General features: G+C 39.5%; 1 protein-coding gene across 1 annotated transcript in view; it reads right to left on the bottom strand.

Moving 5' to 3' along the window:
• LOC106607533 (beta-1,4 N-acetylgalactosaminyltransferase 1) overlaps nucleotides 1–14,917 on the bottom strand; it is a 35,579-nt gene extending 20,662 nt beyond the window's left edge. The window contains exon 1 of the mRNA XM_082976117.1: nucleotides 14,836–14,917. The gene's annotated coding sequence lies outside the window, so the exon portion shown is untranslated. The remainder of the gene's footprint in view (nucleotides 1–14,835) is intronic.
• Between the last annotated feature and the right edge of the window lie 727 nt (nucleotides 14,918–15,644).

Below are 15,644 nucleotides of genomic sequence, written 5' to 3'. Positions count from 1 at the left end.
CTTGTTCTCAACTAGCCTACCTGGTTAAATAAAGGTGAAATAAAAAATGTAAAAAATATTAAGGGTCTTATTCTGGTGACATGATGATCGATGCTTGACTGCCGTTCAGTGCATAATTTGAGCCGGATGCACCTCTCAGTTTTGGACTGTTTCGTTCCGGAACCTATTTGCCTGGATCCGGTACCTCTCATGGCATGAATAATAATTTTCACTGTTTGCAATGTAAACATTTTAATAAAAGCGATCAAAATGTATTTCAGTTGCCTTCTCTGTAATTATCCTGCCACCTAAAAAAAAAACGTAATCTAAGGTGAAAACGTAGATTTTTCAGCCCGCGCCTGATAAGCGTGGCTGTATCTCACAGAACCAGAATTTCTATGATCTTTCCCTCTCTCTGCTCTGAGACATGAGCCTGCAACTACCATCTCTCCAGAGTTGTACTTCATTTATTTCATTAAAGAATCATTGCCATGGGAAGGGCATTGGTGGTGCTGCAGCACCCCGGATACATTGAAATACATTTGCCTGTAATTTAGCCACAGAGGATCAATAGATTACAAAATAAATCATGTATAGCCTAGCTGTGGGGTGTGTGTAACCCAATCACAATGCATTGCTTACAGTCGGGAACGCATGGCAAAGCTGTCAGTGAAAGGCATACAGCTAAAACCGGCCTTTTGCAATATTTCAAATGCAATTATGGGAGAGCACAGGTTGGAAAGCAAATCGCTCCTGCTGAAACAAAATAATTAAAAGCCTATCTTGAGAAAGATCGGCGATGGGCTCCTGCCAAAGGTCTATCTTCAGTGAGTGAGCTGCACATCATTGGGTGAGTCATTGAAACTGTAAAGCGGTTTGAGGACTATAATTTCCTCATATAAAATGTCATTGGTTACATCCACATATTTTGCAGATGTTATTGAAGAAACATTAGTATACAAAACAGACAATGATAACATATGCTAGGGGGCACAACACATTACAGATTGAAGACCTTAAAAAGGTACACACGTATTGACTGTTTTAACAGCTTTCTTATTGGAAGAATGTAGAATCATCTGTACTGCTCGAATTCCTTATAGAAAACATGGAAGACTGTTTATATTTATGAATATGACATTTTACCATTAGCACAAATAGATTTAGGAGGTAAAATTGTTTTTCCTTTATCCTTATTATAGATAAGGAAACCGAGCAGCCCATTCTCCCATAATAAACAAACATGTATTTATAACATTATACATATCTTGCCGTAATGCCAAAATAAAAGCTAAATTGTTTCTGGGTGCACAGCAATGTGTTGTTAATGTCTTTTTTGAGTTTCTTCAGGTAAATGATTCGCAGGGTAATACTTATGGATCATTCTGAAAGAGACCTCTGACCTTGTTAACAAGCAGGTACTTGTGTGGTAATAACCATACTTTTTTCCCCAACAGATATTGACAAATGTATTCCAGTAAGTTTTGACATAAGGAATATACAGTATCCCTTTGAAATAAAGCACGTATAGATCTGTTGTTCTGAGGGAGGAATGAGTAATACATTTTTCCTATTGGAGAGTCAACTGGATTAAGCGAGAGTAGCTCAAGAAGTTGAGGTCTGGTTACACCTCTAAACAACATGAGAGTTCATGATGGAATAGCATCAAAGACAATGGCGAACTCTCTAGGTGTTACAGGGATATTGTAACGAGATAAACATTCCTCATAATTGAGTAACAATCTTTCTGCATTAAAAAGTTGACTCACCAGGAGGATATGAAATAATAAAAAGACGTGTTTCTATACAAAATATCCTTACTGCTCCAAATTAAATACCTATGCGGGGGATTTATATATATATATATATATATATATATATATATATATATATATATATATATATATATATATATATATATATATCCACACTAAGAATACGTGTCTATGAAAAGCAGATCATTTTGCAGGAACCTTATCAATGTTATAGTTAAAGTAACAAAATTGAAGCTGATATTATTTTTATTTGTCAAACGGCAGCCAAGGATCGATCATAATTTCACCAGAATAAGACCCTCGATATTTATTGGAGTATAAAACTCCATCACAGCATTTTCACCACCCTGTGAAGTTCATAACATAGTTTAGCCTAATAAACTGCATGCTTTCCTGAGTCATAGTAGAGGTACAACACCATCGCGTGACTCCATGTTTAATATGATGGTTATTATATCAATATTTGCCGCATAAAGGCGTTTCACCGCTATTTCTCACAAAATTACCGACAAAAAGATCCCGCCTTGTCTAGTGTATTTTGTTTTGTCGACATTTGGAAAGTTTACCGACAAATTTGCCGGTCATAACATTTTTTATCCGACACAGGCTACTCGCATACAAATGTTGGATGGAAAACTAGTTAGTGAAGCTCCGCGCACTTCTAGTTGTAGGCTACAATCTTATTTTGGGTTTGTGGTGCGTGGACCAAAAAGTCATCGTAATGAATAGAAAAAAAGAACAAGGTTAGGAGAGTTGATCTAAGAGGCATGCATTTATGAGCTCCGAGTGGCGCAGCGGTTTAAGGCACTGCATCGCAGTGTTAGAGGCGTCAATACAGACCCTGGTTCGATTCCAGGCTGTATCACAACCGGCCGTGATTGGGAGTCCCATAGGGCTGCGCACAATTGGCCCAGCGTCTTCCGGGTTAAGTGTTTGCTAGGGTCATTGTAAATACGAATTTGTTCTTAACTGACTTGCATAGTTAAATAAAAGGTTTAAAAATAAGTTATATTCTTTTTTTTTTTTTTTTTAATCTACCGATTTTGAAGAATGGCTTGCCGATACTTACTGGATGGATAAACCACAATAAATGTAAAATTGTATAGCCTAATGTAAATACAAAAAAAAGCTGTTATAATAATAATAATAATAATAATAATATAATATAGCCATAGCCATGTAAATATTAGGCTACGCCAAATTCATGATATCACTAATAAAAACATTAACATAAGACAATATGCAAAGGTGAATGTTTACTATTCATTTAATTAATTTTCCGTAGGTCTAGTATTTAGGCCTAATTATATGCCTTGACGCATAGCCTACTAGTCTATACAAACGGAAAGCCTATATCAATTATTCTAACTACATTTTAAAACTGCTTAGTGAAAAGTAAAGCTAAAATAAACCTTTTTGCACACAATTCTACGATGGTTCAGTCTGTCCAGTCATTTAACTTAGAAAAAAAAAATATATAATAATTCTACAGCAGATCTGATCAGAGGGTAAACCAAAGATTATGGATATATTGACATGGTACACGTCTCTCTGCCCTAACAATGAGTTGTTATCAGCAAAGCAGCACAACGGCTGTCTAGCTCCCGCCTACACTTTCTTTAGCTTGGTGTTTAGGTCATTATTGTAATCCTTGTTTGAATATTCGATGAGGTTGTTGACGTCACCCGCCTGTATTCAATGGAGAGAGATGCTATTGTAACCCTTGTTATTTTGGTGCTTTGAGCGGTATAGTCCATATCCTTCCGCCCCCTGATAGTAATGTACCTAGGCTATTCAAATTAGATGTGTACGTGTTTTAGGAATGCTGCTGAGACACGTAGTCGCATCCTTGCTCATCGTACATTACTGTGGTTCAAAAACGTCACATAGGTAAGCAATACTTCTGTGAGCTGTTTTATATTGATTTATAAGTACTTAATATAACGTAGTTCCATGCGTAAATGGTGTTAGTGAAAATATGTTAGTATTTACAGTGCATTCGGGAAGTATTCAGACCCCTTAACGTTTTCCACATACAGCCTTATTCTAAAATGTATTAAATTGTTTTTTTCTCCCTCAAATACACACTACCCCATAGCGACAAAGCAAAAACAGGTTTAGATTTTTTTTAGCAAATTTATGAAAATAAACAAATAATCACATTTAGATAAGTATTCAGACCCTTTACTCAGTACTTTGATAAAGCACCTTTGGTAGCGATTACAGCCTCGAGTCTTCTTGGGTATGACGCTACAAGCTTGGCACACGTGTATTTGGAGAGTTTCTCACATTTTTCTCTGCAGATGCTCTGTCAGGTTGGATGGGGAGCGTCGCTGCACATCTATTTTCAGGTCTCTCCAGAGATCTTAGATTAGGTTCAAGTCCGGGCTCTGGCTGGGCCACTCAAGGACATTCAGAGACTTATCCCGAAGCCACTCCTGCGATGTCTTGGCTGTGTGCTTAGGGTCATTGTCCTGTTAGAAGGTGAACCATCGCCCCAGTCTGAGGTCCTGAGCAGGTTTTCAACAAGGATCTCTGTACTTTGCTCCATTCATCTTTCCCTCAATCCTGACGAGTCTTACTGTCCCGGCCACTTAAAAAACATCCCCACAGCATGATGCTCCCACCACGTTTCACTTTAGGGATGGTGCCAGGTTTCCTCCATACGTGACGCTTGGCATTCAGGCCAAAGAGTTCAATCTTCGTTTCAGACCAGAGAATATTGTTTGATACGTTATTAGGATCCCCATTAGCTGTTGCAAAAGCATCAGCTACTCTACCTGGGGTCCACACAAAACATGACATAACATTAATAAACAAGAACAGCTCAAGGACAAAACTACATACATTTTTTAAAAGGCACACGTATCCTACATATACACAAACTATCTAGGTAAAATAAGGGAGAGGCATTGTGCCGTGAGGTGTTGCTTTATCAGTTTTTTTTTTGTTTAAATCAGGTTTGCTGTTTATTTGAGCAATATGAGATGGAACGGAGTTCCATGCAATAATATAATACTGTACACTTTCTTGAATTTATTCTGGATTTGGGGACTGTGAAAAGACCCCTGGTGGCATGTCTGGTGGGGTAAGTGTGTGTGTCAGAGCTGTGTGTAATTTGACTATGTAAACAATTTGGGATTTTCATCAGATTATTGTTTCTTATAAAAAGAAGTGATGCATTCAGTCTCTCCTCAACTCTAGGCCAAGGTAGAAATACTACGCATGCCAGTCTATCAGCCCTCTGATTACAATGAAGAGCAAGATGTGCCGCTTTGTTCTGGGCCAGCTGCAGCTTAACTTGGTCTTTCCTTGCAGCACTGGACCACACGACTGGATAATAATTAAGATTAGACAAAACTATACCCAGCAGAACTTGCTTTTTGGAGTGTGGTGTCAAAAAAGCAGAGCATCTCTTTATTACGGACAGACCTCTCCCCATCTTTACAACCATTGAATCTATACGTTTTGAACATGACAGTTTACAATCTAAGGTAATGCCAAGTAATTTAGTCTCCTCAAATTGTTCAACAGCCACACCATTCATTACCAGATTCAGCTGAGGTCTAGAGCATGGGAAATAATTTGTACCAAATACAATGCTCTTAGTTTTAGAGCTGTTCAGGACCAGTTTATTACTGGCCACCCATTCCAAAACAGATTGCAACTCTTTAAGGGTTTCAGTGACTTCATTAGCATTGGTTGTTGTTGTGTATATGGTTAAATGAGCAGCATACATGGACACACATGCTTTGTTTAAAGCCAGTGGCAGCTCATTGTCAAAAATAGAAAAGAGTAGATGGCCTAGAGAGCTGCCCTGCGGTACACCATACTTTACATTAAATCAAATCAAAGTTTGTTACCTGCACCGAATACAACAGTGAAATGCTTACTTACAGGCTCTAACCAATAGTGCAAAAAAAGTATTAGGTGAACAATAGATAGGTAAAGAAATAAAACAGCAAAAAACAGGCTATATACAGTAGCGAGGCTACATACAGACACCGGTTAGTCAGGTTGATTGAGGTAGTATGTACATGTAGATATGGTTAAAGTGACTATGCATATATGAACAGAGTAGCAGTGAGTGCTCTGCAATAACGATGGCTGGTCGACAGAACACTCTTGACTGTTGGGTTGAGAGCCCTGACACAAAGAGTACAAATATATTTTATAGCAAAGATACACCCCCTTAGTCTACATGACAAAACAGCTGTGTGGAATGGGTCAAAAGGTTAGGATTCGTATGAAAGAAATGAATAATTCATATCAGACAGTATCTGCTGTAAAGACTGTTCACATTGTGTGGAAACATCATTATCCATACCCGAGCCATCTACACCCTGGTACCTCCCATTACACAAACACCAATTGGTAGGGATACAGGTATCCTGTATGTGTATTTCTTTTCTCTCCTTCTCCTCCTCACAGGTGGCAATCACTCCCCAATCAGTCATCAATCAGTCGCTAATCAGAAGACACCTGCTCCTTTTCACTTACCCTATCACAGTCCCTTTCCCTTGGTTTAAAACCCCAGTCAGTTGCTCTCTTGTTAGTTAAATCTCACTGTAGCTCGATCTCTCTTTGTAAGCTCGATCTCTTTTGTTTTGCACCTACATGTCACATTTGTCCGGTACCTGTGAGTATTGTTTTGTGGTGCATGACTGTTTGTTTTATGGCGGGAAAAGGGGCTGAGCTGGACCCAAGGAAAGAGACAATAAATCCAAAAACACGCCTGAGCTAGACTAGCCTACTTCAAGAACAGCTAGCTAACTAACCAAAAATACAGTGGGTGGTCCGCCCAGTACTAACTAGTGTATTTAGACACTGTTTTCCTACGTGTAATGTAGGCCCACGGGCGACTGGTCTTGTTACCCCCTTTTCCCACCATCAAACAGTCATGCACCACAAAACAATACTCACAGGTACCGGACAAATGTGGCATGTAGGTGCAAAACAAAAGAGAGGGATGGGGACACAGAGAGATCGAGCTACAGTGAGATTTAACTAATGAGAGAGCAACTGACTGGGGTTTTAAACCAAGGGAAAGGGACTGTCATAGGGTAAGTGAAAAGGAGCAGGTGTCTTCTGATTAGTGACTGATTGGGGAGTGATCATTGCCACCTGTGAGGAGGAGAAGGAGAGAAAAGAAATACACATACAAGATACTCACACAGGATAGCTGTATCACCAACTTTCTATGGAATGCGGCCTCCGAGAGAGGACAAGACCATCATAAATCAGTTGTTAAGAGTTCAATCTCAGAAGCTCCTCTCAGTTCACACAGACTTCTAAGAACCCTATTCCACTGGTTCTCAATCCTGGTCCCGGGGACCCAAAGGGGTGCACATTTTTGTTTTTGCCCTTGCACTACAGTCGTGGCCAAAAGTTGAGAATGATACAAATATTAATTTCCACAAAGTTGGCTACTTCAGTGTCTTCAGATTTTTCAGATGTTACTATGAAATACTGAAGTATAATTATAAGCATTTCATAAGTGTCAAAGGCTTTTATTGACAATTACATGAAGTTGATGCAAAGAGTCAATATTTGCAGTGTTGACCCTTTTTTCTCAAGACCTCTGCAATCAGCCCTGGCATGCTGTCAATTAACTTCTGGGCCCCATCCTGACTGATGGCAGCCCCTTCTTGCATAAGCAATGCTTGGAGTTTGTCAGAATTTGTGGGTTTTTGTTTGTCCACCCGCCTCTTGAGGATTGACCACAAGTTCTCAATGGGATTAAGGTCTGGGGAGTCTCCTGGCCATGAACCCAAAATATAGATGTTTTGTTCCCCGAGCCACTTAGTTATCACTTTGCCTTATGGCAAGGTGCTCCATCATGCTGGAAAAGGAATTGTTCGTCACCAAACTGTTCCTGGATGGTTGGGAGAAGTTTCTCTCGGAGGATGTGTTGGTACCATTCTTTATTTATGGCTGTGTTCTTAGGCAAAATTGTGAGTGAGCCCACTCCCTTGGCTGAGAAGCAACCCCACACATGAATGGTCTCAGGATGCTTTACTGTTGGCATGACACAGGACTGATGGTAGCGCTCACCTTGTCTTCTCCGGACAAGCTTTTTTTCCGGATGCCCCAAACAATCGGAAAGGGGATTCATCAAAGATGACTTTACCCCAGTCCTCAGCAGTCCAATCCCTGTACCTTTTGCAGAATATCAGTCTGTCCCTGATGTTTTTCCTGGAGAGAAGTGGCTTCTTTGCTGCCCTTCTTGACACCAGGCCATCCTCCAAAAGTCTTTGCCTCACTGTGCATGCAGATGCACTCACACCTGCCTGCTGCCGTGCCTGAGCAAGCTCTGTACTGGTGGTGCCTCGATCCCGCAGCTGAATCAACTTTAGGAGACGGTCCTGGCGCTTGCTGGACTTCCTTGGGTGCCCTGAAGCCTTCTTCACAACAATTGAACTGCTCTCCTTGAAGTTCTTGATGATCCGATAAATGGTTGATTTAAGTGCAATCTTACTGGCAGCAATATCCTTGCCTGTGAAGCCCTTTTTGTGCAAAGCAATGATGATGGCACATGTTTCCTTGCAGTTAACCATGATTGAAAGAGGAAGAACAATGATTCCAAGCACCACCCTCCTTTTGAAGCTTCCAGTCTGTTATTCTAACTCAATCAGCATGACAGATCACCAGCCTTGTCCTCGTCATCACTCACACCTGTGTTAATGAGAGAATCACTGACATGTCAGCTGGTCCTTTTGTGGCAGGGCTGAAATGCAGTGGAAATGTTTTTGGGGGATTCAGTTCATTTGCATGGCAAAGAGGGACTTTGCAATTAATCTGATCACTCTTCATAACATTCTGGAGTATATGCAAATTGCCATCATAGAAAACTGAGGCAGCAGACTTTGTGAACATTAATATTTGTGTCATTCTCAAAACTTTTGGCCACGACTGTACACAGCTGATTCAAAATGATAATCTCATCAAAAGGCTTTGATGATTTGAATCAGGTGTCTAGTGCTAGGGCAAAAACAAAAATGTGCAACCTTTTGGGTCCCCAGGACCAGGATTGAGAACCACTGCATTCTGTTGCAGAAAACAACCATTTGATGCAATAACAATATATAACATAATCTTGTATGTTAAAAATATTTGTTGGTCTGATGTGATTAATAAGGAGCATCCAGATGCATTTATGAAATTTCTTCTTCCAATTGTTGATGAACATGCACCTGTTAAGAAACTGACTGTTGTAACTGTTAAGGCTCCGTGGATTGATGAGGAATTGAAAAACTATATGGTTGAAAGAGATGTTGAAAAAGGGGTGGATAATAAGTCTGGCTGCACATCTGACTGGCTGACTGCAAATGTGACTAAACTCAACAAAAAGAAGAAACTGTATTATGAAGCCAAGACCAATGACATAAAGAATGATGGAAAAAAACAGTACTTTAAATGAAATTATGGGCAGAAAGACAAATTCAACTCCATATTTCATCAAATCGTCACAAGACCATTTGATTTTGCCAATTATTTTAATGGTTACTTCATTGGCAAAGTGGGCAAACTTAGGCAGGAAATGCCAACAACGAACAATGAGCCATCGTATTCATGCATAAAAAAACCTAATAACAATAGAAAAGCATTGCAACTTTAAACTTTGTAAAGTTAGTGTGGGAGAGGTGGAAAATGTATTGTTATCGATCAATAATGACAAACCTCCTGGCACTGACAACTTAGATGGAAAGCTACTGAGGATGGTAGCTGACTCTATAGCCACTCCTATTTGTCATATCTTTAATCTGAGCCTAGAGGAAAGTATTTCGCCTCTGGCCTGGAAGGAAGCCAAAGTAATTCCGCTACCCAAGAGTTGTGAAGTGGCTTTTACTGGTTGCAACAGCATATTTACAAGCTTGCTGCCAGCTCTTAGCAAACTGTTGGGGGGGGGGAATGGTGTTTCACCAAATACAATGCTATTTCTCTGTAAACAAATTAACAACAGACTTTCAGCATGCTTATCGAGAAGAGTACTCAACATGTACTGGACACTAGAGAAGCTTTAACCAAGTTTAATTCGTCCCAAAGGTTCTGTACAGCTGTAATCAGACAGCAAAACATTTCTCACATCACAGTGAAATACATCCTACTTTAAACACTCCTCTCCAATCCTTACATTTTATGGCTCTACAGGAAGCTAATAAAGAGGGTAACAAACCTTTATTACTCCCTTAAGAGAATCTGTCCTCACCTCCAGCTAATCTACAGATGTCCATCTGTCTCCCGTTTCACACATTGCTCTCCTCTCATCCCACAATACATTCCGAAGCCATCTGTCTTTCTTCAGAGAACCTTTAACTTCTGACATAGAACCCAGTCTCTTTCGCTCATTTACTACCACAATGATCAAAGTTTAGCCGATTCCAACAGTTGAAAGAAATTGTTAAGAAGATTGTGGGAGCTGTACTGCAAGATTTCAGTGCAGCCATTGATATTATTGACCATAACCTGTTGTTAAAAACATTTGTTTTATGGCTTTTCAACCTCTACCATATCGTGGATTCAGATCTATCCATCTAATAGAACTCAAAAGGTTCTCTCTAATGTCAAACATGTAAAGTATGGCGTACCAATGACCTGCCACTGGCATTAAACAAAGCATGTGTGTCCAGATACGCATCAGCCACCACAGCTAATGAAGTCACTGAAACCCTTAACAAAGAGTTGCAATCTGTTTTGGAATGGGCGGACAGTAAAAAACTGATAAAATAATTTCTATGTTTAAAGATAAATGATTAAATAATTCTACCCTGAAACCTAAATAATTAGTAATTCGTTGTTTATTTAGCATGTATAATGAATAACTAAAGTACAAAACGTAAGTCCCATAAGGTTCAGTAGAGACCTGTGAGGAAGAGAAATGTGTGTGCGTGTGTGTGCCTAAGAGAATACCGAGAACAATGAAGACCGTGTTTGACCCGACCTAGCTAGAACTTTGAGAAATTTATGATAGGACAAAGGTGCGGAAATCCCAGGGGGGACACGACCCCCCCCATCCTGGGAAAAATATGATTTGTCCCCCCCAATATATCACTGAAACATAACTATGTAATTTAAATAATATTAATAATACGCAATGAAAGCAATTGTGCTGATTATAGACACTTAATAGCGCGTTTTTAAGTTTCAAAAGATTGCGACCCCCCCACCCTTTGCCCCACAATGGTTTGATCCACTGCCAGTTCCTTAGTTGGCAAGGTAACAGAGGGGTCGTGTCTACTGTCTGAAAGGAACTCACTCCAGTCAATCGCGCACACACACTAGCTGAATATGCAGAGCTAGCGCACAAATATTAACTATTAAGCTAGCTAGTACCTATTCCATTTATGTGGCCTCGTCAAAGATGGAATCTTTGCTATCGTCAATTTATTCCAAGATCAGCATGCAGATGATGTAAGTTAGTGCTTCAAAGTCCCTGTGATAAGGTTAGCGATAAACTGAAGTCCAAACTGAACATAACTACACTCTCTTCTACCATTGTCTTAAATATATTTAATGGTCTCGTTGCAAAAGCTAAATTGTCGCAAGGGAACTTTTATTTATTTATTTTATTTAACCCGGGTAGCAAAGATTATAGCAAACACCACTGAAACGGAATTGGTGCTCGCTTGCTTTGCAAATTCAGCCATTGTTGGAAGCCAGCCAATATGAAACAAACTATTAAAATTACAAAAGGTTGCAGCATATGTTGTGTAAATGGTGAACTCATACAGCTGTCAACTCTTGTCATTTTAATCCGTTTCACATTTGCTAGCTACCTTTTAGATCGAAGCCCAAATAGAATGATAAAAGATATGATAGAAGCCCATCTCCTACTGTAAATAACCTACACACTGTGTGTGTGTGTGTGTAGCCAGCCAGCCAGGTAGGAAAATGGCAGAAAAATAAAAGACGGACATCAGAGTATTTTTCAGTACACCAAAACGCAAAGTAAGAACCCTAGTAGCCTAATATCTCAAAGACTAGTTGATAAAATGTTCATAAGAAAGAAATGAAATTCTAATGGAAATGTTTCACAATGATGTCATTAGGCAGAGCAGGCAACAGATGGCACACAGACAGCAGAGTTGGGGACAGATATGCAGGGACAGACTGGCAGAGACGGAGTCTCAGGTAAGTTTGTTGAGTCTTTGTTTGGCAACATTATGAAAGGTTCTCAATTTTTTTGACTTGTAAAATAGGAACATAATTGGAAAATGCCATGGATACCCCCACTCTCAACTTAAACTGGTGACTGAACTAAGATTTGTCAAAGGCAATGGTATTACTGTTGTGATTAGTTGTGTAGTTTTGGGTACCGGTAGTTAGGAGTACGGCAAACACCTTATTTCTTTGGTTCCTCAATATACATTTACCATATTACAGTGTAGGCTATGTGTTACAGCACTACTTTTGGTGTCCCCCTCAGGAATTGCTCTTGAGAAAATGTCATGTAATTGTCCCCTCCAAAGTTGATATCCGATTTTCGCCCCTGATAGGACAGGGAGTACCTCAACATTCCTCTAATCTCGGGGGAATGGAACAGACAGCACTGGGTAGTGATTAACCATGGTGAGAACTCTGGGGAGGGATACAACTCACCTACTGTTCGTGTGTATGTATGTGCGTAGGTTATCTACTGTTTGTGTGGAGGTATGTGCATAAGTGGGGAGTGAGTTATAAAATTAATGTCTTTGTATAATGGACTTCAGAACGTTCTCTGAATAAACTGTTCAGACCTTTTGCAGAAGCTGTCTTTAATTATTATTAACCCAGTGTCTTACAAACCTTGGGGATTAGTCAAAGCTTATTGATTGTTAGTTATCATTTGGATTGAAAATTATCATGACAAACTGGTCCTGAACATCTATAAAACTTAGTGCATTGTATTTGGTACAAATCATTCCCTAAGTTGTAGACCTCGGCTGAATCTGGTAATGAATGGTGTGGCTGTTGAACAAGTTGAGGAGACTAAATTACTAGGCGTTACCCTAGACAGTTATAAAACCGCCCTATTGTAGCGGGCATTGATGCAGTAACCGCCCCTCCATCAACTTTTTTTATTAGACCACTCGCAGAACAACTCCCCTCCTTTAAAAAGGACACCAGCAGTATGATCTCTATTATTGAATCTCTTGATCCTCTCCCTGAGAATACTTTGTTAGTTGCTTTTGATGTTGAGTCGTTATACACAAATATTTCACACGAGGGCGGTATTGTAGCTATGGAACATTTTCTTCTGCAACGTTACCCTAATGAACTACCTTCCAGTGCATGCATTATAACGTTGGCTGAAATAGTACTCACACAACTACTTAATGTTTCTAAATGATTTCTTTATTCAGACGAAGGGTACTGCTATGGGATCCCCCATTGGCTTTTAACTATGCTAATTTGTATGTGGGTTACATGGAGAAACAGTCTATTTTCAATCCTCGCAAATGTTCTCTTGCCTAACATTATTTGGAAACGGTATATTGATTATATTTTTGCTCTATGGAGGGGTGATGCAAAACAGCTCCAGGCGTTCCATGCTCGTCTTAACTCCTGTTCTGAGCATCTGATAACTGATTTGACGTGTTTCTTGATCTTCTGATCTTGTGTGAAGATAATGTTCTATACACTGATCTTGGCAGGAAACCTACTGATCGTAACAGTTTGTTGAGGGCTGATAGTTGTCACCCACTTCCCTTGAAAAACAGTTTGCCCTAAATCCAATTCTGTCGAATCAAAATCATTTGTAAAAACAGATTGACAGAAATATGGCTGAGACGCAAAGGAAATTCAAGGAGGGGGTACAAAAATGGTCAGATAAATACTGCCATTGAGAAAATTCAAAACGAGACATGACCTTTTTCAAGGTGAGTATAGCAAAAATAAGCATTCTTGCGTTCTGGAGAAACCTGCTATTCAAAGTGCTCTGAACAAATTAAGGGAATCGTTCAAACATTGGCACATTCAAAGATCCGATGATAGTATCGGTAATGTGTTTTCGGACCTTCCCTTGGTCGTATTCTCGCGGGGCAGACACCTCACAGATCAATTGGTAAACTGATCTACCACCCCAAGATATCCCTGCACAACGTCTATTTCCGTCCCTGCTGAATGGAAACTACAAGTGTAAGAATGGCTGCGCTCAATGCAATGGCACTTATAAATGTAGATCCTTCAAACACCCCCAAACAGGGAAACAGATGGATCTTTAATTTAAAGACCATTCTCCCTTCGGTCTCAAAGTAACCTTTGATCTGATATCATTCTTGTGGTTTTGCTATTGTAAATGTTTGTAGGCTTATGCAGCCAAATTGTATCTATGATCGTACGCTATCAAATTGTTTTTGTATGCTATTTTAATATATGATAATTAACCAACCAATGGTATCAGGCCACACCCGGCCATGATTACAGGCACCTGTGTGCAGTGTTGCCAATTTATATTTAGTGAGTATTCAGACCCCTCTAGCGACAAATCTAGAGACTTTTTCCGGTGTTTTTGGAGACTGACGTGAAAGCACGTATCGTTTTTACTGTTCTCAACGAGCAGCGGGTGCTGCCGCCCCCGTCCCAAAGCACTCACAGCCGCCCAGTCATTTTGCGGTCAGAGCAGGACATGTTCACCCCTCCGCGTCCAGACTGCAAATGAAACGTTCATGCCGGAAGCAGCCGCTGGCTGATGCCGCCCTGACTTAAGTTCAAAAAAACGAATTAGGGCCAGACTAGTTACCATCATTTTCTCACATTGCCACTGAGTTTTTTTCGATTGTCTTTTTTATCCATTTAGATTGTATACGTAAAACTGTAACTGTAATAAAATGTTATGGTTAAAATGTTCATGTTTTACTGAGACTTGTTGTAGGCTCCTAAGTGGACCATAAGGTTAAAAACCAAACCAAATTAAGAAAACTTTTTAAAAAAAATTTAAAAAACGAAGTAACTCCGCCAGAGTGTCTAATTTGGGTAACTTTTGCCGGTCCCAAGCCCGGATAAAAGAGGAGGGTTGGAATTGTGACATGAAAAAAAACAAGAATCGACAGAAGAAAGTTCATTTGTAGTTCTAAACATATTTAGGGTGTTTTTTACTCACTTTTTGTCTCTCCCACGACTTTATTCTTCTCTCCTACAGCATCCATCACAATTACGTTCACGTGGCCAATTATGCAAATAAGGAGATGACGTCAATTAACGACTTTTAGGACAGCCAATAGCTACTTTCCTTACCTGCTAAATTGGCTAGGTTTCACCAACAAGCTTTAATAGCCTGGAAAATGTTTCCTGCACAATTTTTCCCCACATAAAGCTCTTTTGTGGAATAATTCAGACATAACTGTAAGGAATAAGTCATTGTTCTTCCCCAGCTGGCATGAGAGGAATATTGACTTTGTTCTTGATGTTTTCGACAACAAGGGTAATATTTTCACATATGAACAATTTATAATACATTTCAGAGAGTTTATTTCTGTGATCAAAGCTGTTCCCAGTGGTCTAACTACACTAATGAAAACTCACCTTAGTTTTGGTAATGATCACAAAGTTTATCCAGAACTCAGATTGGAAGGTGTGGGCTTGCTTGAGAGATCTTGTTGTAATAAATATATAAGACAAATTCTCCATTCACAAAACCAACTTACACCAGAGGAAAGTTTTTCTGGAACATGCTTATTCCTGACATTGTCTGGAAAAATTTATGGTTAAGGCCTTACAAATATTGTATACCAACAAAGTTAAGGAAGTGCACTTCAAAATTTTACATAAGATATATCCATGTAATTCTATGATATCCACATTTGTGGCTATTGATGATATCTGCGTTTTCTGTGAAAAAGGTGAGAATCTGTCTAATTTGTTCTTTGAATGTAAATTTGTGTCAGAATTTTGGGAAAACCTTCCAAAATA

Source organism: Salmo salar, chromosome 06, assembly GCF_965601325.2.
Source record: "Salmo salar chromosome 06, fSalSal1, whole genome shotgun sequence".
Classification (NCBI taxonomy): domain Eukaryota; kingdom Metazoa; phylum Chordata; class Actinopteri; order Salmoniformes; family Salmonidae; genus Salmo; species Salmo salar.
This window is presented reverse-complemented; position numbering and strand designations above follow the sequence as displayed.